Source organism: Ascidiella aspersa, chromosome 7, assembly GCF_963924565.1.
Source record: "Ascidiella aspersa chromosome 7, kaAscAspe10.2, whole genome shotgun sequence".
NCBI lineage: Eukaryota > Metazoa > Chordata > Ascidiacea > Phlebobranchia > Ascidiidae > Ascidiella > Ascidiella aspersa.
The window spans coordinates 18,097,350-18,124,553 of NC_139453.1; the positions used below are offsets into that span (position 1 = coordinate 18,097,350).

Here is a 27,204-nt window from a genome sequence, read left to right on the forward strand (position 1 = left end):
CCATTTAGGTCTGATTCCGATTTCGTCATTATTACGACTATTAGGTATTAGTCCTATTTACGCCTTATTCCTAACTGTATATTGTTCCGAAGTTGATGTTGTTCCAATTTTGGTCTCAAGGCTGGAGATCCTTTAAAGATTTGCAATTATAAAGCCTATATAATGAAAATTGACAACAATTTAAAGCAAATGCCGGTACACCTCAAAAATTTCGCGCTCGCTCGCAAGGTGCGCCGCCAGGTTTTCATATGTCTCTAGGTGCGCCCTCAAGTAAAAAAGGTTGAGAAACACTGCTTTAGACCTTCTGCCGATAAATTTATGACTTATTCCGATGAATTTAGGCCTTATTGCCATGAATTTAGGCCTTATTCCGACAGATTTAGATCTAATTCAGACGATTTTGAGGTTATGCTGTAGTGTATATTAGTGCGTATTTCGCTGTATTATATCGTTGGTCTTAATACTGTGGTTTTATATCTTTTCTGCTTTAGGTATTAATGCTTTTTAGATCTTATTGTGTGTTCCCATTCAGAAATATAAACCTTGGCACAAAAGGTTAATCTATAGAAAGTTACTGTATTCATATTAGTAACTTCATGTGGACACTCGGCGGTATCTCACACCACCTGATGGCAGTGTGGTCTTTCGATTGCCATAAAAAACATCGGTTAATAAAATCCCGGCATAGGGGTCCGGTTATAAATTGGTCTGACGTGATATGTCCAAACACTATAGCACGTTCAAACAAGAGATAAAATCTATCCGTTTATTGGCTTTGAGATTAGAGTTGGGAAAGATGTTTAATCTCTCTCGCAATAGGTTCGCCTTAGAATTATACAATGGGGCCAATCTAGCAACAATAACTGAAGCAAATTTGCGTTTACAATAGGTTTTAGTTTTAAACGATTTTCTCTGCATTTCGCCTGATCAAATTTCAAATACAAGCAACAATGTTGGCATAAGCTTAATTTAAAACATTTCAAATACTCACATAATGATTGGCGTTTCTTAAAGGTATTATTATTGAGTAGATAGAGTAACTTTCAATGGCTGCTTATTGCTGTAAAAAATGCGTGAAATTACCCATAGGCATGAAGTTTTCTCGTCCGCGTGCGCAGTAGAAGCAGATATAACCAGTGGCGTATCTAGGATCGTTTTTAGGGGGGGGCAATAATATGAAATATATTGCGCCACCTGGCGGTAGACTATGTAGATCTCTCTGTTAGCACCTGTTGTGCCTACTAAACTCGCAATATCAACTAAATGCTGGTTAGCCTAAGGCCATGTGAAGCCTTTTTGTTGTTGTAAGTATAGTCACGATTCGATCGTATACATGTAATACTTGGTAAGTTTTTTAAACGGAAACAAATGAAAAATGAAAAAAATAGAAAATAAACACTTACGTAATACGACACAGGGAATATACACTATCTTCACCAGTCTATACGTCTATTTTTTTCGAAAATTGCACAATTACGTCGTCGTAATTTAATTTAATATCGTGATGAATAAATAAAGAGGATAGGTCATTCAATCAAGGTTCACCTATAGTAGAACGCAGGTAATTTTTGATGTATTTTAATGTACTGAATCACTTGATGTGGTTGTGACTGGAAAAGTCGCGAATATTTGTAGCAATTTCGAAATACAGGGAAATGTCTGCAGTTCAATTGCTGCTTTCAACACATCAATGATATTTGTTGGTTTGACTTCTTGGTGCTTCCAGTGGTTTTTCCATCGCAAAAACTCAACTTCTACTGCATCTTTCGGTCCTGGAAGGAAGCGACCAAATTCTAATAAAAGCCTCTCTACTGTTGAAGAGTCAACAGCAGCTTCAATCCGCCCGAACGGATCGTTTACACAGAACTTCGAAAGAAGAGACTGCATGGACCGTGCCTTAGCAGAGTGTTCATTAAACCGTTCACGAAGCTGTGATATGGTAGTATATTAATACTATGGGGTAAAAAACATTTCGCTTGTAGTGCGACGCTAGAGAGTCCGTCGGTTCGTTCCTTGGTGAACTTGGCGTGCCTCGGCCTTCGAAAATAACATTGGAAAATTGGAAATGTGCCATCTTCTCGCATCTGCATCAATGTGTCAACGCAGTTATTTACAAATGCTGCACCCCCTGAAACGTGAAACGTGAAACGTGAAACGTGAAATGTGAAATGCACTAGTCATAACTAGAGGTGAAAAAAACGATTGGCCACCATCTGTTTTCTAAAAAAACATTAGGCCACAGAATAAATAGGCAATGGGAACCACTGCTCTAAACTATCCCTAGACATAAAAAGCGTGGAAACTATTTTATATTTTACTCACTTAACTAGCAGACCCCATGTTACTTATGGTCAGGGCGGTGACAGTAAATCAAAGCACCGATCAGTTATGAATGACATAGCCTAAGCAGCTGGGCTAGATGTGAACGAATTGCCTCAATTGGCAACAACGAATACCAGACAGATTAAAAGGGGCGTCAATCACGATCGACCTGTTGATCGCCACATCTCAGCTGGTCGATTCAAACAATATTCATATGAATAGAACGAAAACAGTAAATAAACTTGGATGAACTTGAGCATCACAAGTAGCGTAGTTATAGTAGGTGTTGGTCCGTTCTCTACCAGCTTGTTTCAAAATACGTTACGTGGAAAAATACTGGCCACGTCATTACAGTAACTGTCGTACACTAGTACACATTTATAATTATTATAATTACCCGACGCTGTGTCTGGAGTCGGTATGTATAAAATTAGGTGATCGAAAATCGTTCGGTTAAAACGTTAAAGCCAAACGCAAGGTAATATACAAACACTGATAGTGTGTTTAGAATCAGTATCCAGGATTAGGCTAGTTTAAAACATCATTTATCTGGGGCGATTAATTTTTTACCTAAAAAATGAGAAATTTTGACCTAAAAATATATTATTTTGCCAAGTTTTTGACATATTAGAAATACAGTGATTTAAACCACATGTTGTTTGAAATACCGCTTTAGTGTCTTGGCGTCGACCACACGTTTTATATGTTTTATTGCGTTTTATTGAATACCAGTCGACACAAATTAGTTTTTGTCGGGTTTGTGCAAAACTCTTACAAATGCCTAATTGAATTTTTTGTCATTTTAAAAGACAAACACGTCCAAAAATGCCAAAAAAATGTTGAGTAAACCATTGTAATACAATGTAAAAAAATTGCAGAAAATTAACAAAGACCTATAGTTATCGAAATAGGAAAAATAATAATTGCAAATAGCAAGCGAAAAAAGACAGCAAATGCTGTTCAACACATTTGTCCAAATCACAGATAAAAACTATATGATATTCGGGCTAGACCTAATGCGATAAACTAGGCCTGGGTGGTTAGTTAAAGAAGGTGTAATACAGTTAAATTGTTGTTATTACTCAAACTGTTTTTTTTAATAAAATTTTAACTGAACAATAATTTCTAAAAGTTGACTATAGTTTTTTTTTTAATTTCGTAAACGATTTATGTGCATTTTTAATTGATTTTCACATGAAATTATTTTGACACAAAGTAAATTTTGAAAAAAGTAAATTTTGACAAAAGTTTGAATTTTTTGTCAAGTCAAAAAATAATCGCCCTATAACTATTATATTTCTGCAAAATTGATGTAGGGTGGTTTAAAGTTAAAAGATAAGCTGTAACTATTTCTATTTCCTTTTGTATCATCAAAGTAATAAAAATAAATTTAGTGAAAAAATTGACGTGATAGTAAAAAATCTGAGGTAATATTTAAAATCAGGATCCAAAATGATCAACAAGAATGAGTCCTCTATTCTGTAAGTAGCTTGCTTGTTTTGTACATCAGTGATCTTTGTTGTAAATACTTTTGCTATAAAGTAGTCTACTGCATGATTACAGGAAGTAAAAATGGAAACTCACACACAATAAGGACTAAAAAGCAACCACATACTTCAAACAGAATAGTCTATAAAACCATAATATTAAGCATAACGACATAGTACAGCCAAATACGCAGTAATATCCAGTCATAAGATCAAAATCGTCTGAATAAGACCTGAATCTGTCGGGATATGGCCTAAATTCATCGGAATAAGGCCTAAATTCATTAGGATAAGTCCTAAATTCGTCGGATTAAGTCCTAAATTTATCGGAATAAGCTTACATTTATCGGAACAAGGCCTAAATTAATCGGAATAAGGCCCAAATTCATCGGATTAAAGCCTAAATTTATCGGAATAAGTCCTAAATTCATCGGAATAGGGCCTAAATTCATCGGAATAAGACCTAAATGGCCAACATGAACTACAACATCTAGGTAGGACCTAGGGTATGGGACGATCGGGGGCCATCGGTCTGGCATCGGCCGTTTTGCTGACTACGTTTGGACGCCCTAGTCTGACCGGCGCCGTTCGGGTGCCGTTGTTTTGGTACCGGATTTTTTATCCTGTTTGGGGCTATTGGTGGGTAATGGTTGGTGTTAAAAAAGGGTTAGTGTTGAAATTATTTGGGGAGTTAGTGATGTAGTTATGGGTGGGGTTTGGGGTTAGTTAAAGTGTTGTTTATAGGCCTGATTCTGACCTTTTTGGTCTTATTCCGACGGATTTAGGACTGAATCCCATTTCGACGGTTCGAATACCATTATAGGTATTAGTTCAATTTTGGCCTTATTCCGATTTGTGTTTATTCTGACTTTGATGTTGTTCTTATCTCGTTCTTATGGCTGGAGTCCGTAAAAATGTCGGTTTAGGCGAAAGTTATATTCCTTTAAAAATAGGTCTGATCTAGGGGCGCCCGCAGAAAAATTTCCGGGGGGGGTAATCAGGGGCGTAACCAGAAAATCGAAAAGAGGGGGGTCCTGAATTTTCAACTTAGGGAGTTCCCCTATTTTTCGTCTGACGTTATTGAATAATGACGTCATAAAACAGTGACAGTATGACATCATAGAATGGTGATTGCAAGACGTGAGAAAAAAACTAATCAGAAACAGCCAAATACGTCCAGCAAAAGCGACCACGTGCGTCTTCGACAATCCTGTCAGGCGCCAGCTGCGAAATCACGGTGTGCAATCGTTAACTTCAGGCAAAAAAACAAACCAAGACCGTGAAATAAGTGTGATTAATTGTGGTAGAATCACACATAATTCGACTATCAGCAGCGCAGTTTTCAAGTTCCATGAACGAAACTAGCGCTAAATTACAAGCACGTCTTTCACCACCTGCAATACTAAACGAAGATCGTTTTTTCCGGGTGTTATTATGCCACGATTAGCGCAACATCTGCGCCGAGCTGTGTGCCAAGTCAGCTAAATTACGAGCTGCGGTTGAGGGGAAATAAGTTGTGTCCATTGCACACTTAGCACGTGGTCTTAGAGTATGCTTAAAGAGCATAATTTTGCTTTAACCATCATTACTTAAAAATGGAGACTTTAAAACGCGCACGACAGTCACCATTATACCTCCTTTTAAGAATCTGCTTCAGTTAAACAAATGTCGATTTTACACCAACATCGGATATTAGCGCAGAAACCGAATAGCGAGGAACATACTGCGTATAACTCGACGTTTTTTAGCGACAAAAAAAAAGGTTTGACTTAGCGTTGTCAATTGTCGAATACACACTTGCTAATCAGTCAACCTAAACAAATAACAAAAGAGAAAAACTTCCAGCGTTTACGGTCGACCAAACAAGAGACGAAAAACGGCGTTTTGCGCTCGATTTTGGTTTCGCATTAGATAAAGACGCGTGACCAAATTACTTAAAAAGCACGCCGCTTCGAACAGTTTGTTACGATGACAACGAACAAAAAACAATAATATCACTTACAAAAAGGGGGTAAGAACTCCCGCCTCCCTGGATACGCCACTGGGGGCAATGGATAATGTATAATATTTTTAAACTTTATAAGTAATACATATTGCCCCCTTGCCCTCCCCCCGTGCGGGCGCCCATGGTCTGATCCTATATGTTACTCGAGTTTTTAAACTTTGATCGCAGCCTACCATTAAAATTAGCCTATACCTTATCATTAGTAGGTCTTTCAATAATTTATTCGTTTTGCTTTATTTTAAATTCAATTAGGCTATATATTAACATCAGTTATGTCGCTCGGTAGTTCGCCGCTTAAGAAAATCGATTTACCGCCACCTAAGACTAGCTTAACTTGCTGTCTATATAGTTCCTGAGAATGTGAGGCAGGCTACTGCTGCCGAATCTTACTTGCATTTTAACCTAGCTACTACCGGTAAATGAACAGTGAAGCTTAGTTTGTTAACCTTGAACTGTAGAAAAGTAGCTAATTAGGCGATTTAGCCTATAAACACGCATGTTTTTATCATGAATTGTTGTAATTAGACCATCGGTTTCTTGAAAGGCCTGATAATTTTAAGGTCTGACGATCGCAGGCGTATGTAAAATTTTGAGCAATATTTTCTTATCTTGATAATTATAAACGATAAAAACTTAATTTATTTAACAAAAATACAGTAAGCTTAGAAATTGTCGTTTATGCTAAAATTGTGGCCTGTCGGCCCTATAGTTTGATGACCGTTGAACCATTGGCGGTGGTTCAAAACATACTATACATTACCCAACAAAACCTGGAGAAATCAACGCTGAAATCAACACTGAAGACTGTCGTATTAGTTGAATACAACTAAAATGGCACGACTGAAGCTGTTCTTGATCCTCAGTGTGCTACTTATTTCAACGATAGCAATTTCTGTCGTTTTATGGCTTGGTGAGGATAAATAAATAATTAATAATGTTGAAATCCAATATAGCAGACTGTTCCAGTTTAAAATAATATTAAGTTTAGACAAAGCAGGAAAACGTATAGCCTACCTAGGCTTGCCATTTTTTAGAAACGTAAATCCGAGACGCATATTGAAAACTGTAAATAAACTTAATGTAGACCTAATACAAAATAATTTAATACAACTAATTAACTTAACGGTGTTGCGGTTGTTTTATATTTTGTCAGGGGTATTTTTCAGGACCCTATTTTTAAGTGCGGTTTGTCTAAGTACTTTAAATCGCAATAGGATGTAATGTTCCGTATTGTGATAAAATTAATCGGGTAATTCGTATTCCCCGGACCAAATCATTCTCAAGCATAGGTTAAACAAAATGTAAGATTCCATCAAGCTGGCCTCTTAAAACTATACTACATATTAAGTTGTACTTTGCGTCATTTGCTTTAGCCGCGTGTTTTTGCCGATGATTTAAAAAGATAATTTACCATTTTACTAAAGAGTAATGTTAAGGATAGAGTAATTTCCTGGCTTGAGTGCTAAATAGTGTGTAATGTGGTAAACATTTTAATTTTTTCTAAATAAAACATTTTAATTTCTCTAATCGTTAATTGTTATACAGCATATATGAGTCACATTCTTTAGCCTGTGTGGAAGCAATATTTAAATCGGACGTGTTATAAATTAACGCATTTATCTTCGTGACTGTGAAACATCGTAATTGTTCGTCTTCGCAAACAAAATTTTACATTTTGTTGAAACAAAATTGCAAATAATGTGGGCTTATTTGAAATAAAACGACTAAATACCCACGGCTAAGCACGTCAAACATCTTATATGTAACGAAACCCAGTGACAAAAATTAATAGGGAACCACTCACTAACGTAAAACCTTAAGTTGTATAGCAGCCATGGTTCGCATTGCGTGATATCCAGCAAATACGTAATCGTGGAACCATACTGCGTCCAACGTAAGTAAAATCTCGTTTGAAACTGAAAATTGGTTACGATCAAAACCGCCGCTTTACATGCGATGTTTTGCCAACTCTACCTAAATTTTGCGCGATAACATACTTCAAGAAATTCTTAAACCTAAAAGTAATTAATTTTAATGAAGGCGATATACGTAATTTGATTTTTACTTCCACGCAGGTAATTGCTATTAAAGTTTTTTATAACAACGCAACAAAGTATGTAACCAAAAAGCAATTTAGGAAGCACTCACAAACGTAAAACCTTTAAGCAGATACGTAATCCCTATACCATATTGCGTCGAACGTAAGTAAAATCTTGTTTAAACTGAATATTGGTTACTATTAACCGCCGCATTAAATTCGAAATTTTGCGAACTATACCTAAATTTTGCGCGGTGACAGACATCAAGAAGTTTTTAAACATTTAAGTCTTAAGTTGGAAACATTAAAACTTATTTATGACTTCAATTTGATTGTAATGCTGAAAACCCGCGACATTTATCGATCCAAAATTACTAACAAACATTAAACTTTAAGTTGTTGCGTAATAATCAAGCAAATAATGCCGGCACCACTGCGTCTTACGTGAAAAAAATCCTTGAAAACAAAAATTGCTTAAGGGTGACCGGTTTGCGAAGGCGCTCGCTTATTACCTTCATCGAAAATATATCTCTCAGCACCCGCCGGATAATATCCATTTACATTTTTTTACTCACCACACATGAAAACGAAATTACCGGTAGCCCCAGCAACCTCACCCCCAGAAAAATATTTCTTAACACCCGCTGGAAAAATAATTAATTTATGTTAAAAAAATTTGCTTGACAGCCTTACCAACCGAAAATGAAAAGTAAAAAGTATTTTTTATAGTTGTAAGAAAGAATTGCTAAGCGGGCTAACTCAAGAGTTTTTATATTTTTTAATGTTTTTTATAAATCTCATAGTGAAAAATCCGGGACAAATTGGTTAACCGGCCGGGACACCGGGACAAGGCCTTAAAACCGGGACTGTCCCGGCTAAACCGGGACGTATGGCAAGCCTATGTATACCGCCACTTTGTTTTGTAAATAATTTGTCGTATATATTATTTCATTTAAGTTTTATTTTTCCTTAAAAACAATAAATGTCCAGTTAAATTTATCACAACTTTTTCAATGAGAATTTAGGCTTGTTTTGCCCAAATAGATGATCCAATCTAGGAATTATTGAATTTAATTAAACCCGCGGGCAACCGGACCGCCAAGCAATTTAATCCAGCTCATGACTCATTTCAATAAAACTTTTAGGCTTTAAATTACACTTGAATACCATGAATACCTATTCCTACTCTAACCAGCTAATCAAAATAAGGATAAAGGATATTTAAAACTTATTTTAAAAGTCACACTTTGTATTGTATAAAATAATGTAGTTCAGATCCGTTTTTTGACCAGGCCCTACACGACACTTTCTATAGTTACGTAATACAAAAACTTAAAAAAATAATGGCAATATGAAAAAGTACAAACCACAGACCGACGCCTAAAAAGTATAGAATAGACATATAAGGATGCCAGATTGGCTTTTTTAACAACAAATTTCAAAAATCTGGCATTTTTTCAACGTGTTTGCTGTTAGAAAAATCATTTAGGCTTGTTTTTTGTGTTATTCTTATCGAGGCTAAAACTAAAAATATTGAGACTAGCCAAAACTAATTAAAATGCATATGTTTTTTGAAACCTTTCCTGCTTAATGGTGAAAAAAGCGGCCCAAATAGACGTTAAAAGCGACATGCTTTATTTTCAAACGTTTCGGCAAATTCTCATGCCATCATCAGTGATATGAAGGTCACATCGGTTGCACCCGTTTATACACACCATGGTCGCACCAAGGAATGATAAGAATGATAAAAAAGTATCGACTAATGTTATTGGAATCAATTTCTATTCAACGCTATAAACCGGAATTAAACGTTGATTTTAAGTCGGTTCCTCTGTATTTGTTCAATACTTAATTAACTTATTGCGTATTTTTGATGTGACGTACTGTCCTACTATTGTGTCTTTGTTTCTTTGCTTGTTATTGTATTGTATGTCGCAGTTGATCTGCACCTGTTTCATCAGACGCACACGCGCAGGTGGCTTACACCTCGCTCCTCGTTTTTGCTGCGCACCCTTTTTATCTATCTTTTTGCGACGCTTGTTTCGCACTTTTTTATCATTCCTTGGTGCGACCAAAGTGTGTATAAACGGGTGCAATCGATGTGGCCTTCATATCACTGATGATGGCATGAGAATTTGCCGAAACGTTTGAAAATAAAGCATGTCGCTTTTAACGTCTATTTGGGCCGCTTTTTTCACCATTAAACTTATGAACAGATCCGTATATAGTGTTTCCTGCTTAAATATCAAAATAATAAATCAGTTCATTATGAGATATTGTTTAAAAACATTGTTTGCATGAATTTATTCTTTTGCACTTCGGGGTGAGAACTCTTGAACATCAAAAAGCATGACATTTTAGCCCATTGTTGAGTTAGATTTTGCAATAAAAATGTGCATTTTTTATTGTGAACGTGCTATGTAAGTCATATGGCCACAGCACACTAGCTGTTTTGAACCTTATGAGATCTTGATATTAATTGCGATTTTTTCTCATACCAATCAACCATACAGTATATTTAAACGAAAAGTTAATGTGTATTGGATGTAAAACTACATATAATTGTTATTGAGTTTTTTCCAGGTTTTTACGTACAGTTCGGGTTTAAATTAAAATTTTGATCTGGCAACCCATACGGACCGTTAACAAACTCTGGGCACCGGTCCACTGTGTTAGAGGGTGAAAATTTAAACATGAAGTCACAAAGTTAGGTCTTGATATAGGTAACCTTTTACATAAAAAGATGGCGACAAAGCGTTGACAATTTGCGTTTATTATAAAAATAAATTAAAATTGGAAAAAATGTGACGACTTTAGCACGATATCAACATTCTGACATTTCTTGTTAGAATGGCATTTATCAATATGATTTAAAGATCGTTTTTAATAGGTTATTTTTTGGGCTCGATCCAGGTTTACTTTGGTTCATAACTATTCGGTTTGGGACTAATATTTACTAATATATATGTGATTGTTTTTTTCCAGAAAACCCTGACATGAAATCTTCAATAATAACTAAAGCGAAGTGTATATCATATGAATGTGAAAAGTCAGGTAAGATTTTTGGTAATATCTTTATAATGGAATGGATGTTTGCTTTGACTAATTAGGTAAAAAATAGACTAGAAGTTAGGTAAAAATTAGAATTTCGAAGAGCTATTTTCCGCAGAGATTCGACAAACTATACTATTGATCATGAAAATAGAAACAAATATGTTAGATTAAAAATATAGTCATGCGCCAGGCCCAGCATGTTGCTAAGCTATATATTTATCCATTTGGAGGCTACCGAGGTTAAGTTTACCTGTTCTACTGACCAAATCCAATGCAATGCCCAACAATCAGGAGATTCAAACCAAAGTCAGCAAGTTAGGGATAATACACATTCTAAGATATGATATATTGCAATAAACAAATTTATACCTTAAAAAAATAAAACATAGGTAAGGGGATTTTATTGTAAAATCAGCTGTACCGGTATAAAAAATATACAATTGTTTACTTTGGGTAAACTTTTTCTCTTACTGGCATAAGGGTTTGACATTTTTTTATATCTGATAGTCTAATAAACGTCGTTAAATCATCTAAGGGACGTATTACAATGGAAAGATAAATTGGAAGATAAACCCATGTGATGACTTCTTCGAATTTGCGTGTGGTGCAGCAATCGCGGATAAAGCAACATTCGTCGGGAAACGTATTGATGCATATGGTGTGGTTCGATTTCGTGTAGCATCTAATCTAAGAGGTAATTTTAAAAGCCATATACTGAAACAGCCACCAAACAAAAATATTAAAAATGCAAATCAGATTTACTAGAAGAAAAGATTCAAAATGTGGACGGAGAAGCTGTAACCAAAGCTAAACACTTGTATGAGTCATGTATGGACACAGGTAGGCTAAATATTTGCTATATTTGATTAAATCTGGTGAAACATACCAATAGGCGCGGGTAGCACAGGAAAGGGATGAAAACTTTCCTTTATAAATTGGGGGGAGGGGGAGGGGTAGATTAAAGAATAAATATTAGTTCGACTACTAAACTATTAGTGTGTTAACATCAGTAATATATATATATACATATATTTAAGTTCCTAATTTTATTTCGGTACTAGGGATTAATAGTGACCAACTGTTGGCATGTCACAAAAAATTGCATTAAAGCTATTATTTAAACCAATGGTTTCCAAATATTTTGTGATCGTGATTTCCTTTTTAGTTTATTTACGCGACTCTTGCCCTTGAATGTTTTTATCGTGATGCCGTTGCATATTTGGGCACAAGACTTATTTTATGGCGTCTTGATTTCTGGTTAGTCACCACAAATATTATTCACATGTCTTATTCGTGATTAAACCTAAACAGAATTTATTTCAACTTTCCGACATTTAATAACAAGATAGCTCTTGAAACGGAAACTAATACGAGAGCAAATTTAACTTTAAAACTGAACCACAGGTGATTTTAACGTTATAATGTCACAATTGTTTTAAATTTGCGGATACGCCGCGTACAAATCAAACATCGAATGGCATCTTAGCGTTTTTTACACTATGTTAAAATCAAGGGCAACTTGGCAGATGGCATAAGAAAAAGGCAAATTCGCAACCTAACGAATATCATGTTTTGTGGATTTTCTAGTCCAGAGGTTCCCAACGTGGGCGGCACCGCCCCTTGTTCGCGTTGGAGAGTATAAAAATAGTACAAACAACACTGTAAAATATGTAACATTTAAGCTTAATGGCAACTTTAGTAATGCAAACTTGTAGTAGTTTCTGGCGTAATAATTGGCTTTCTTGTGTAAGGGTGTTGGTTGTTTTTGCGTTTCATCGTTTTATACACGGCAAAATGTTTGTATATATAAAGCAGGGATCGGCAACCTACGGCCCGCGGGCCGGATCCGCCAATGTAATTTATCCGGCCCGCCACCTCTTTGATAAACTAGACACGAGTCGATTTCAAATACTTTTACATTCGGTTTGTTTACGTTTTGATGCTGTCTTTTAAAATAGATCAGCGCTTCTTTACCGTTGCGCCATGGGAGGCTGCCAATTGCGTCGCGGACAAATGGTAAACGCATTCAAAAATATTGGTCATATATTTTTTAACATTTTTTTATTTTCGGATTTTAAAAGAAATGCCTGTATACCAACAAAAAATTGGGCTCGGTTCGCTCGCCGAGGGCACTCCAACTTAAAAACAGTAACAAACACTGAACTAGATTAACTATTAAGGTTATCGCGTTTCCACAAAGTAATTCTATTCCTTTTTTTATTAGTAGTATGGATGACGACGTGTGGACTCGAATTTTAAACAAAACAAACACTTTTTTTGCGCTTTGCGCCAACACTTTACTGCCTCCTTAAACGTAATGTTTTTAGGTGAACAAAAATCCGGGGCCCATCTGATTTACAGTCTCCTGATTTCACAGAGAAAATTTTATTAACACAATTGTTAATTAAAATTTTTTACGGCCCGCATAGACCTTTTTGAGTTTGGTTTTGGCCCGCGACTAGCAAAAGATTGCCGACCCCTGATTTAAAGTCAGAAAGTTGAAATTTCCTGGTAATGACATAACCTGGTTAATTCATGTTTTACAGAAAAGGAAAAATGTAAAAAAATGTTTCGTTAAATAGTACTATACTGTAGTGACGTGCGGTGAGGTTCCTAGATGGTGAGGCACAAATTTTTTCCATTCACGTTTTTCTTTAATAACCACAACACAAACACGGTATAGTAGGCCTACTAATAAAAAAATTTGAACTTTTTTTGTTTAGCTTTTACCATTGTATAAACTGCCTATCGAACACAAATAAATATGCTAGCAAACCGTTTCGAGAAGCAACTGACTGAGTGTTAACGCAATACATAAAAAACATTCAAAGAGCAAAAACAAAATGACTTAAAAGCAGGTAGTCGAACCAGAACCGAACCGAAACTTTATGAACCGGTTTTGGGTCAATTTTATCCGAACCGTAACCGAACCCGAAACGGTTTTTATAAGATTTTAAGGAGCCGAACCGGAACTGAACCGAATAATTTGAAAGTACCTGAACCTTAACCGAACCTGTAAATAAAAGCGGTTCGCTCCTGCATGACGTCACAAGTTCTATTTTACAGAGTCAAGTTACGCCATATTCGAAATTTTATGAAAATATGTGAATATTGAATGAAAAAATCGTTGATTTTTTAGTTTTTAGATATTTCAATAATGAGCTGTTTTTTTAATACATCACTTAACTTAGATTAAATGACTTACAATTCAAACATTATTCTCTACATTTATCAACCCACATTTTGAGATTTAACGCAAACTATATTGTATCTGAACCGGAACTTTATGAACCGGTTTTGAAATAGCGATGGTCGAACCGGAGCTGAACCGGAACTTTTAAATTTCTCGGAACCGAAACCGGAACTGAACCGGATTCCGAAAAAATTCTTGAACCTGAACCGAACCTGAACCGGAAAAGTCAAACGGTTCGACTCCCTGCTTAAAAGTAGTAAAACTACATTAATATAGCAAACGTAATAATGACAACATCGTTTAGACGTAACAGTCCATGACAATTGAAGGTTAGGCATGTCTGTGTTGTGGTAGGCTACTGCTCATAAAAGCTACAAAACAAATTATTATTAAGAGTGCAACATTTATAAATTATTGGAGGGCCTATGGCCCCCCTGGCTACGCCCATGACATCCACACAGTCACTATTTTTTTATCAATCTCTTTGAAAGTTGCGGGTTATTTCTTTTGTCCAGTCGTCTGATGCAAAACTTTTTAATTTGCAACAGGTCTGCCTTGATATGTGACTCTAACTTTAGAGCTTTACCCTATAAGATGTAAATGTACACGCACTATGCGGGAATTTAAGAACTCAAGCTGGACAAAGAAAGGTTTCATAGTTTGGACGTCACAATTGAGGCATGCCTCAAATCATAGCTAAATTGGTCATCATGTTTTCCGAGAGAATTCGCAAAAGAAAAAGGCACGCATAATGCAGTGCGACATAATTTTTTGTGGCCCGCGAGCACTGTTAAAAAATTGGAATGCGTACCTTTAAGGCAGGGGTGGGCAACCTTTTTAACACAAGGGCCAGTTAAAAAATGTTCATATTTTCAGCTTTTACTAGAAAAACTAATGAGCTAATAGGATGCAACTACGGCAGTTTTGTCAGTGCTGTCTACTTGTGGATTCGGAACTAACTTTTCCTACAATTTAAATGAAGCCTTTCTCGTACGGATTGGCTCAGTACAATTTCGGCTCAGTACAAACAGCCTTAATTCGAAACCAGCTGTTAGACATAACATCTCAGTTAATATGCGTGGCAAAAGTCTGTTACACCTTGACCGTACCAGACAAGTGTAATTGTTGCAAAACAATTCTTTATCATAACAACGTGACAAAAGTAAAACTTTTGAATGAAGATTGTTTTGTAATAGATGTTCGAGTTTAACTGTATTAGTGTAGCGGTGCAGCCTATGGGTTACATTGCACTTCAAACAGGAAACTGATAGAGCAAAAGTCCCAAGGTGAAGGGCCGCACAAAAAATGGAAAAGGGCCGCATGCGGCCCGCGGGACACACGTTGCCCACCCCTGCTTTAAGGGTTTAATCAAAGGAATATAAGTGACCAACGAACAGCAAGCATGTTCGAATTGTTTGGTTATGATTACATGTTTCCGGTTGCACCATTAAATACACCAGTTAACTATCGCTCATTAAGTTCGGATTCAGGGGGTGTTAAGAACGCCTAATTTTTGGTATGTGGTAGACCGCTTTAAAAGTCGCAGTACGTCCTATATGGAACTGTTTTAAATGGCTGATTTGCGAACTTCTAAGTTATATTTCCGTTTTGTTTTTTCGTCTTTTTTTAATCAACAAAACATAAAAAGTACGACTCTATATAAATTACTATTTTTGCAACTTTGAAGTAAATGAACGATATACTATATAGCGCTTCTGAAATTAATTGTTTTACAGGTTTTTACTGCGACTAAATGCTAACGCCCTGACCGTTTTCATGTTTGATCTAGTTAAAAAAACATTCTACGCTTATAAAATTCAGTCTTCTAAATTATAAGTTTTGTTAAATACGCAATTTTTTCGCGCTTCGCGCGCACCAAGTTTGACGGGAGCAGCAAGTTTATGAAACTTGTATGTCTTTCGACGTAACTTTTTCATGATGCTTTGTGGCGTCTTCTTTAAACATTCCATGCCCGACCAAACGAAAATCGTTCATCCGCCCCTGGAACGCATGTAGCACTTTATGTGGCCCGCGAAGAATATGCAAGAAATATTGTGGCCCGCGATGCTGTCAACCTTGGACCACCCTGATGCAATGTATGGAAGTTTTGTGATCTGAAGAGAGGCACGGCTTGGCGCTGCCTCACTTCGCGTATTCAATGATTTTGACCGCGTGAACGCTTGATATGAATAACGCAACAGAAAGAGAAGAAAAAATAAAGCACGCTTTAGGTTAGAAACATAAAATTTGCGGTAGAGATATAACTGATATATCTTTTGCTTTGCCAGATGTTGCCAGACTGCACGTCCCTGCTATACTGTGTTTTAGGTGTGACGAGTAGACCTTCATGTAATAGGGGTGACGATTAGGCCTACATTAACTGCACTTCAACAAAAGCGTGCAGAAAAGCAGACAGCTAAAAACATGTTGTTTATCGCCGTTAAACCTTAAGGGTGGCGATCTTTAAGGGAATTGACGAGTTCGCAGACAAAAAACTCTGAAAATCCTGATTAAACCATGTTGAAAAGATTTCTGCTGAACTCCTGTAATCCCATAAAAAATGGTGCAGCATTTGTTAACCATTTAGGTTCTTACTATTCGTGAAAATCCGAATTAGAAATCCTCCAAGACCTTGAATTACCAACCAATACAATAACACTTAAACGACGCAGAAGCGTGGCATAAAAAAGTTTCGCAGAAAATTAGCATATTATAAAACATATGACCCATTTGTGCACTTTGTAAGGATAAGGTCGTGTTTGTGACCCGCGCAATTAAAAGGTTCGCCATCCCTGGCCCAAAAAATGGCTGACAGCTCATTGAGACGAAAGTGCAGACAGTATAATTTTAGACAACGATTAATACGAAACTTTACTGTAAAGTGTGATGAGGGGACGATAGGAAATAATATGGAGCCCAAGGGCGCACTAGTGTAAAAAAAGTTCTTTTATGTCTTCATTATCATGAAACATTTCATCTGTGTCTTTTGGCCATTTCAAACAGTCTTGTATCCCGACTTGAGCTACATTCTTGTATTGTGTGTTTTATTTTACTTCAGGCGGTTCAAGGTCCAGGACGACTCAAGACGATACGCACGCTCGTATCGACTTTTCTAAGTCTCTATTCACCCCAAAAATGTTCACGATTTGCTCTTAAATAGAAGCCATAAGACCGAGATAAGAACAACAACTACGTCAGAATAAAACACAATTCGGAATAAGGCCAAAATAGGACTAATACCTAATGGTATTTGTACCGTCTAAATCGGAATAAGTCCTAAACTATGGCGTCCAAACGTAGTCACCAAAACGGCCAGACCGATGGCCCCCGATCGTCCCATACCCTTTACCCACGGGTTTGGGCGTTATTTTGGCCATTTAGGCCTTCTTCCGATGAATTTAGCCTTATTTCGAAGAATTTAGGCCTTATTCCGATTAATTTAGGCCGTGTTCCGATGAATTTGGGCCTTATTCCGATGAATTTAGGCCTTATTCTGACAGATTTAAGTCTTATTCAGACGAATTTGATCTTATTCTGTACTGGATATTACTGCGTATTTGGCTGTATTATGTCGTTGGTCTTAATACTATGGTTTTATAGATTTTTCTGCTTTAGGTATTGTTGCTATTTAGGTCTTTTGTGTGTTCCCGCTAGTATAGGTAATAGTACATGCACAACAAAATCAAATAAAAAAAAAACAAGTACAAACTTACTCAACAACATAAAAATTTATACCGTTATTGTCCCTATTTACCCGCTAGTCCAGAATCATCTTGTTTTCCGGTACCAAGAGTAGGCCTGTCGTTTTTGAACGTTTCTTTCTTTTTTTTTTAGGCCAGCATTTCGTTTATGACGTAACACTAGACATAGAATCCGAATAGTTAGTTAACACTAACAGCAAGTTAACGCAATTTCATTGCCAAGACAGAGATGTCAACCGCGCAGCGTATGCGACCGCTTGCGCGGTTTGGCCAAATTACTGCACAGCGCCGCGTAAATAAGTCTAAAGATTTTGCCGCGCCGTGCAGCATGACAAGGTTGTGTTTTTAGTTAATTGAAGTGAAATAGTAAGCAGTTTACACATGGATGTTTCATCACTAAAAAGTAGCTGTTATTCGTACTTTTATGTTTGAACTGCCTTTCTAGGTGTTTGTAATGGTGTTTTTAAGTGTTGGAATATATTGCTTATAGTGCTCAAATTTTGCGGTGCAGTGCAGCTTAAGATTGCGAAAATAATTTGCGGTGCAGCGCAGCTTGCGAACAACTTATCAAATTGCGGTGCGGGCATTGAACACAAATTTTATATTTTCACCATCTCTACAAGACAGTAAGCTTTAGCTTAGTTTAGTCTACTTAAATACACTGCAAAACGAAAGCGATGTCATCTAATGCTAGCAAAAAACGAAAATCTGAAGATGAAAACAGAGGTTTTAAGTTCTGACGACAGGTTCCAGAGAGTAAATACCCACAACTAAAAAAAAACAGATAACGACTCATTTCTGTATTTAGCACGACGTATTGCCGTGAATCTTTATTCTCTGCAATACAGTTTATAAAATCAAAACAGCGTGCAACCTTAACAAATGAATACCTGGGAGAATTATTTCGCACAGCTTTAACAACATATCGTCCAAATTTTCAGAGATTACCAAATTTAACAAAAGACTGATCTTCATAAATATTCGGCGTGTTATGTTGTTATTACCGTTATTATTATTATATATTTATTACCGTTTTGTTACAATTCTGTTATTATTGCTAAACTTACGGTTTTTGCATTGAAATAATTGTGAAGATCTGTGGTAGGCCTACTTGTATTTTCTGCAAATGGCTCTTCCATTGAATACATTTGCCCACTCCTGGCATAGCACCTTTAGGAATTTAACCTGTCAAACGTGCTTAGCAATAGGTCGGTTTTTCATTGTGATATGTTAATAATTCTGCTGTTAAGTATAAGTCTTATAGCGTGGTTTTATAGTTTATTGCATAAAACTATTCCTTATATTAACAGAATATAGCAAGCATGGTCGCCATAGTTGTTTCTCGAATTGCTCCCCTTTGAGCCTGCCTTGCTAGCATCATTTATCGACAGATTCGGTTAGTCTGCGATTTTCAGTCTGCTATGATACTAAATAAAGCCGTTATAGTTGGTAAAAACACAACTTCAAAAATACGCAGTAATATGCACGACATAATAATATCTAAATCGTCTGAATAAGACATAAACCTGTCGGAGTAATTCCTAAAATTCATAGAAATAAGGCCCAAATAGCTCAAATAACGCCTGAAACTGTAGAGGGTATGGGACGATCGGGGGCCATCGATCTGGCATCGGCTGTTTTGGTGTTGACATTTGGGCGCTCTAGTTTGAACGGTGTCGTTAGAGCGCCACTGTTTTGGCACCGGATTGTTGGAACCTGTTTAGGTTAGTGATGGGTAATGGGTGGGGTTAGAAAATAGGTTAGGGATGAAATTATTAAGTGAGTTATTAATGGAGATAGTGGTGGGGGTTGTGGTTAGCCAAAATGTAGTTTAGGCCTTATTCTGGCCATTTAGGTTTTATTCCGATATATTTAGGACTTATTCCGAATAATACGTTTTTACTATTCGGTATAAGTCCCATTTTAATTTTCTTCCGATTTTTTTTTATTCTGATTGATGTTGTTATTATTCCGTTGATGTTGTTATTATTTCAATCTAATGGCTGAAGTCAACGGTAAAAAAATTCGGCCGGAACGGCGTTTCGATAAAAATAAGTTGTGCAAGTATATACACCGTACCGTTGCATATTTGTGCACTTTAATCGAGTGATTAACTCAGGTTTCCGAAGGTTAGGTTACATTTTTAGAAGCCCTGTTATAACGTAGTTTTATAACGTCATCTATTAAATTGTTATTTAGAATGGTTTATTCCAACCAAGTAAATATTGTAATAAAAACCCAGTGATTTCCGCAGGCATAGTAGGGATGACTGTTCGCCATATACGTGATCCTAAGTTTATTTTGTTCTAGGTTACGTGATTTTAATTGACTTTGTTTAATGAAAATTCGTGTTATATGATGCAGACATGATAGTGTCACGTTATAACTACGGCGATTATTTTTATACTTAAAAAATGTCAATTTTTTTTACAAAATGATCGAAAATTGCTTACAAAATTACCAAAAAGCGTGTTGAGCTTTTTTTTTAAATAGTGAAGTTTAAAATGTTTTAAAACTTTAGTATTGAATTACATTTAATATAGTTTTACCCGTATTCTTCACTTGGTTAATATTCGCAAGCTTGCAGCGCGCAGGCTTGATTTGTCTCGTTAGAATAAACTCGTTTCAGATAGTTTCGTCTATAATTTGACAAATGTATTGAACATTTTTTTGTGTATGTCTTTTCTCGGTGGTGATTTGAAATTATTCCATTTACTTTTTTCGATAATATGCTACGAGTCTTTGTATTTTTTTGCAACTCTTTTTACCTTGTATTTCAACTAAACTTACCAACGTGTTGTTTTTCTTTGTTTTTTTCTAGTTTTTTTTCATCTCTTGCTCTCTGCTAGTCGAAGAATATTGTGGTTCCATTTGGGAACGTTGTCACCACACTTACACAATTAATAAACACCTCAGGACATCAATGCGGACATCCGACAAATAGAACCCACTACACAAAAAATAACAAAACAAAAAAACAACACAATACATCCAGACTAAAATCAAGAGGACCCTTCAATAAAATTGCCAAAAATCCAGTAAATGCAGACACTAAATGAAAACATTAGGCCTACTGGCTGGATAATTGATCTTCAGAAGGAGAATTTATCAACGACCCGCCAATAATGCTACGTGGTTTTACCTCAAATAATAGAAAACATTGGTTACCGCTAACAGAGTAAGATTACAAGTCGCAAAAACGGCGGAAACACTAACTTTACTTTTTTTCTCATAAGGCTATGGATGTCAAATATTCGAAGGTTTTTGTCATATAGCTACCCTGATCTATATGCTTTAATATTCACCTACAAGTCGTTCCGAACAACGAGTATATGACTATTATTTTAAATTCTTCGTTTCGACTAAAAACACTAAATAGGCGGTGGACAAAGTAGGATTTTTTTTTAATTTTTAAGTTAAATTAGATCTAGAATCAAACCACAAAATTACTTCCCAATTAGTTTTTTTATGTCACATTTTGCTCTAATTTATTTGAATTAGACAAATAGAATTTAGTTGTCCTAGTCTCGAACCTCCATAAGTTAGGCATTAATCTTCAATCATTAAAACTTGTCTGTTATATTTTACATTTTTCAGAATTGATAGATTCACGAGGTTCACATCCTCTTCTGAACCTATTAGTAGGTAAACTTATCTGGCCCATACTAAGCAATACTTGGACCGAAAATGATTACGATGAGGTCGCAACTTTGGCAATTCTCCATGGCAAATACAACAATCAAGTATTGGTAGACGTTTACTTAGAGAGTGATAAATCCGATAATAACGGTTATGTGATAAAGGTGGGACAAACATTCAGCCATTTACACCGATTTTGGCCCACGTTTATATCTTGTGTTAAATAGATTGATCAAGCTCCTCTTTCAATGGATGATATGTATTACAGCAAACAAATTCACGAAAAGGTAGCATATTTTTGGTTAAATATTCTGTGCAAACATTGATAATTTAGTATGTCATAGAAAAGTTAATTGAGGTGGTAAGCTTTCCAAGTCCATCACGTTTAGGGATGTCCGATAATAATAGCGTACCTGAGTCGATACCAAGCGGTAGTATCGGTAATTGTCTGCTAATAGGGTGGTATATGTGCCAATCCGATGCCAAATCGATTTAGAGTAGTTAGCCATTATTTGCGATCCAAAACAGCGATTCCAACTAGAAAGTTAAAATAGGTAATTGGTTAACAATCGGAGGTACGTAAACTTTGTAAGGCAAATGCAAATTTCGGGCTGATAACCTGGAAAATCGCGTTCGAACCTTTCTATTTTATCCATATTGCTTGTTTGAGCATAACATAATACTGACGTATGTGGTATCTGATCGCGATACATTTGTCAAAATATCCGGATAAAATGTCAAGTGACGGACATCCTTAATCACGAAAGTGGCCATCACGCAATCTTTTATATGAATGACTATTAGAAACAAATTGTTTAACCTTTATGGTTCAATATTATTGCGAAAAGTTTATTACAATTGCATATTTTGTAACATTATAGCAATTTTATTTGGTCGCGAAAAGACCATTTCACCGTTACTTGCTGCATCCTGTGCATCCTCTGTTCGTACATACAACCGTTTTGAAGGGGCTTTAATACCACTATTGTATTCAGCAACTCGATTTCTTTGTTTGGTTAGCCACTTATTAAAACTATGCGCGATAACAAATCACTGTAGCATCTGGTATTAGCATTTTAAGAAAGCCTGTATGCTAGTGAAACAAGTTCAAAGCGTCACGCCAGTCTTGACGTTTATGACGTTGTCCTGCTAGTGCAGTTGGGCTCGCAGTTAAAACACAAGCTGCATTAAAATCAATACGGTGGACTTAGGATACAGTGACCTTTCATCCTCCACGATATGTGAAGCGTGTTCAAAGGTTGAACACAAACTAACTGTTAAACCACAGCTCTCAACAACGTCGTAAAACATATGTTAGTTTGAGGTATGTATGTAATATGAAACCAATTTGTTTTAAAAGAGTGACCTACTTAGAACAAGGTGTTTGTCGATCGTGGAGCATAGGCTACAGTTAAGCAATCTGTTTAATTTTAGGGTTTCGTGTACCTTTGCTAGTTCCACCTCGCGTTTGATGCCCATTTAAAATTTCGTGCCTGATCTTTTAGGAGAGGGGGACGAACACGTGGCCCGCGAAAGAATTTTGTGTGGCCCGCGAAATATTCGGGTGAGACCACGGCAGTCTTGAAGTTTCTTTAACCCGCTTCTACTCTTTGTCGTGCGATATCAAAAGCTGATAGCCGGATTGAATAACGCGTAGGCTATATCATGTAGTATTAGTAGAAACTGTTGTGTAAATCCATACAGTAACCATCAATTCAGGATTTAACTGTTTATTCATTGTTGTGTCATAAAATATACTAATAATAATTTAACCCCATGAGCCTGTTGCTGCTTCAGTACAATGCAGTATTAACTAGTTGAGTGTAATCTTAGCTTGCCTTCAGGCCCGTTTACACTACAGCTGCACTGAGCGGAGCTGAGCTGCACTGGGCGTGAAATTGTTTTCACTACAGCTGCAGTGAGCTGCGCTGGGCGTAAAAATCGCTCAAAAACGTAACGTTTTTCTATTGCTGCAATGGGCTTGAGTTTAGCAAAGCGTGGAAATCGCTCCAAAGCGTATTTTTTTCCAGCTGCACGGAGCGTGAGTTTAGCAAAGCGTAACTTTAAGCTAGCTGCAGCTGCTGCACGGGGCTTGAGTTTAGCAAAGCGTGAAACGCTCGCCACAATAAACTTTAAAGGCAAATTACGCTTTTCTCAGCTCAGTGCAGCTGTAGTATAAACGGGTCTTTGCAAGTAGTCAATACATAGGCTTGATTTTTTTACACGGTTTATAAGTTGTTATTCGTCATTCTGTTTTTTCAAGCAAAATTGCCGTTTATTTCGACATCTTCAGCATAGAAAAAAAAGATTGTAGATAAAAAAGGTTATTTCAAAAAGAACGGACAGACATGTTTTTCTTTATCGAGGAAACAGCAAAACCGTGCTGTTTAAAGTGCAAAAGGTCGCTAGCAGTTATGAAGAAAGAAAATTTAAAGCGTCACTACGAGACCAACCATCCTGACCTTAAAAACTTCGATAGAGAGAAAAGAAAACATAAAAAATGAAAATAGATGAATTTAAGAAAGGTCTGTACGCACAACAAAATAACATGACTTCCTTTTGCAATACAAATGACGATGTGCTCGCTGTGAGGTGTGAGCTATGAATTATTGGAATTGATCGCCAAAAAGCTTAAGCAGTATGTAGTTGGGGCATGGGCTAAGGAACTACTTGTTAAAGCTGCTGAAAAGTTGGCTCCAAAGTCAGTTCATTTGTACCAGAAGCTGAGTTTGTCCCGGCCCACTATTTGTGAACGCATGAAAGAAATGGGTCAAGACATCGATGATAATCTCAATAAAAAGCTGAGGAATTTCTAAACTTCTCCGTCTGTCTCGATAAACAACGGACATCTAAAATACTGCACAGGTGGCAATATTTTTTCAAGGCATTACATCAGATTTTCAAATTATGAAAACTTGCTGTCTCTAGAATCATTGCACGAAACTACTCGCGGAGAAGATCTGCTTCAAGAACTCCTTCAAGCCCTAAACAGGTTCAATCTGCCGTTAGATAAGTTGTGTGGTGTTGCTACTGTTGGCGCACCAGCTTTGGTCGGAAAACATAGATGGATGGTATCCTTGTTGAAGAAGGAAATGGATGCAAGAGGAATTAGACATGATAAGTTGGTATTTTTTACATTGTATTGGTCACCGGCAAAGCCTCTGAAGTTTGATCATGTAATATCGGTGGTTACAGGCGGTATTAACTTTATTAAAAAAAGAGACCTGAATAACCGCATATACAAGCAAGTTCTTCAAGACTTTGACGCTGATTATGATGGGACAAGTTGTGGGAATATGTTTGGACGCTTCATTCTCTTTTGTTAGAAATTATCAAGTTTAGAAATTTGAAGAAATGTCCTTTAATTGAGCTTGAAGATAGAAACTGGTTGTACGACATAGGATTTATGGTAGATATCACAAAATATTTAAACGACTTGAACGTGTAACTTCAAGGACCAGATCAACTACTGCACTCGATGTTTTCCAAGATCAAATCTTTCTCGTCAATGCTGCGCCTCTGGGCAAATCAGTTAAAAGATAACGATTGCACTCATTTTCCCACGGTGAAAAAATACAATCCCAACTTCTTGTGCTCAATATGCTTTGGAATATCCCAGTCTCTTGGAAAGCTTTAATGCTAGATTTCAGGATATCAAAAACAAGCAGTTGGAACTTGACATCTTCTCTATCCCTATCAACGTTACACATGCTTCTGCATCCTCTGAGCTCCAAATCCAACTCATAAAAACGCTGAGTGCTATGTATTCAAACAAGCCGTTGCTTGAATTTTATCGCGTTTATGTATCAAAGGAATAGTTTCCAAACTTAGGAGCTAGCGCACTCAAATGGTCATCTGTTTTTGGCATTTATCTATGCAAACAATTTTTTTCTAAAATGAACATCACAAAAAGTCGTTACAGGTCAAGGCAAACAGACGAAAATCTTAGTATGCAGTTGAGAGTTGCCACATCGACAGTTCGTACTAATATCAAGCGATTAGTAAAGCAAAAATTTCCAAATTTCTCATTGAGCAAAAAATTTCATCAAATGTTTATTCGTTATTTTTTTTTATTTCATATTTCAAAATTGCGTTGAATAATTTCAGCTGTATGGTTCGCATGGGTTTTGATTATTTTCGTTTGATGAACAATTATTTATGATTTTAACAGGTTTTATAGTATGAGTAAAAAGTTGTGCGGCCCGCTTACTCAGCGGTAACTGACAAAGTGGCCCGCGACAGCAAATAGTTTCGTCACCCTTGATTTAGGAATTGCACCACACGTCTCGTTTATCAGATCGGCTTTAGCTGGTGGTATTTCATGTTGTAATGCACTAAATTCTGGATGACGCGATGTCTATCTCAATTTCACATGTACAGTTGTGAAATGTGACAAGGTCCATCTCCTCTCAGTGTGAAAAGTGACAAGATACCATCCCCTCTTTCGTTTCTCTGGACTATACTTACCAAGGTTGCTATGTCCCATCCTATAAGTTTTACCGAAAAAAGACGATCGCTATGTTGTTATCAGCGATATAAAGTCTAGAATTCCGTGCTATAATCCAAGGCAATCGTATTGATTGTAATGCAGTAGAAGAATAGGCCTATGGGTGCCTATAATGTGCAGTTTTGAGGTGTGCGAAAGTTTGCTGAAGTGAGCTCGAAGTGTTGAAAAGTGTCAAAAAATGCCGAAGAAGTGTTGAAAAGTGTCCAAGGATGTCTTTTCCGTGTATCAAGCTGATTTAAAAAGTGTCACTTTCATACAGTGTGCAAATGTATATATGGTTAAGTATAGTAGTAAATGAATCGAATGTGTAGCGCTGATCAGAGAGCAAACAATAAGCCGGTTTATATGCACCTTACGTGGCAGATTAGGTTCAAAAAAGTGGGTCAAAGTATTGCTATTTAATAATATTGCTTAACCTACCCAAACGCACATCCTAACCCAAATAATGTTTGATGTGGTAGAATTCTAGACCAGCGCCTTCATTTTCCTTGCGATAAAAATACTAACAATCACACTTAGATGTACTTTAGCAGCCTAACCAGTGCATTCGCTGTTCTCCCCTATCCAACACTAGCAACTACATTTCACTTTGGAAATACTTTACTTCATACTTTGATTTCGTAACTGTTAAAAATAGTTAAACAGCAACGCTCAATTTCGGCCGTCAGCGAAACGAACAGATTAAGCGGCTAATGGATTGAAAACCACTCCTTTTGACGGATTGAGAAACGAGAGAACTTAATCCATTTCAGCGCCAAAACGAGAAAGAATAGATTAACGAAATTAAGCCCGTTTATATGCACGTTTAAGCCGGATTCGAATCTATTTCGTTAATTCATTCTCTCTCGTTTTGGCGCTGGAATAAATTAAGTTCTCTCGTTTCTTAATCAGCCAAAAGGAGTGGTTTTCAATCCGTTCGCCGCTTAATCTGTTCGTTTAGCTGACGGCCTAAATTGTTTAATGCAGAATGACCTGCTTAAACGCAGTAAACATCACGCCACTTTTGGGACATTATGACGTAACACGAACGGCTAGTCGTAAACAAAACAACAAGTTTAGCGCACGAGGAAAGAGGCGCTGGTCAAGAATACACAAAATCGAACATTATTTGGGTTAGGATGCGGATTTGGGTAGGTTTTCAAAGCACACCTAAGCTTAACTTTCCTGCACTTACATTCTGTGTGTTAGGTAAACCGAAGCACTATACAGTCAAAAACGTACTTTATCGGCAAATCTAACTCAAGTAATTCTTTTCTTT

The 27,204-nt window shown here is 36.6% G+C and overlaps 1 pseudogene; it reads right to left on the reverse strand.

Annotated features, from left to right (window-relative positions):
• Positions 1 to 1,441: 1,441 nt before the first annotated feature.
• Positions 1,442 to 25,925, reverse strand: LOC146138120 (uncharacterized; annotated as a pseudogene).
• Between the last annotated feature and the right edge of the window lie 1,279 nt (positions 25,926 to 27,204).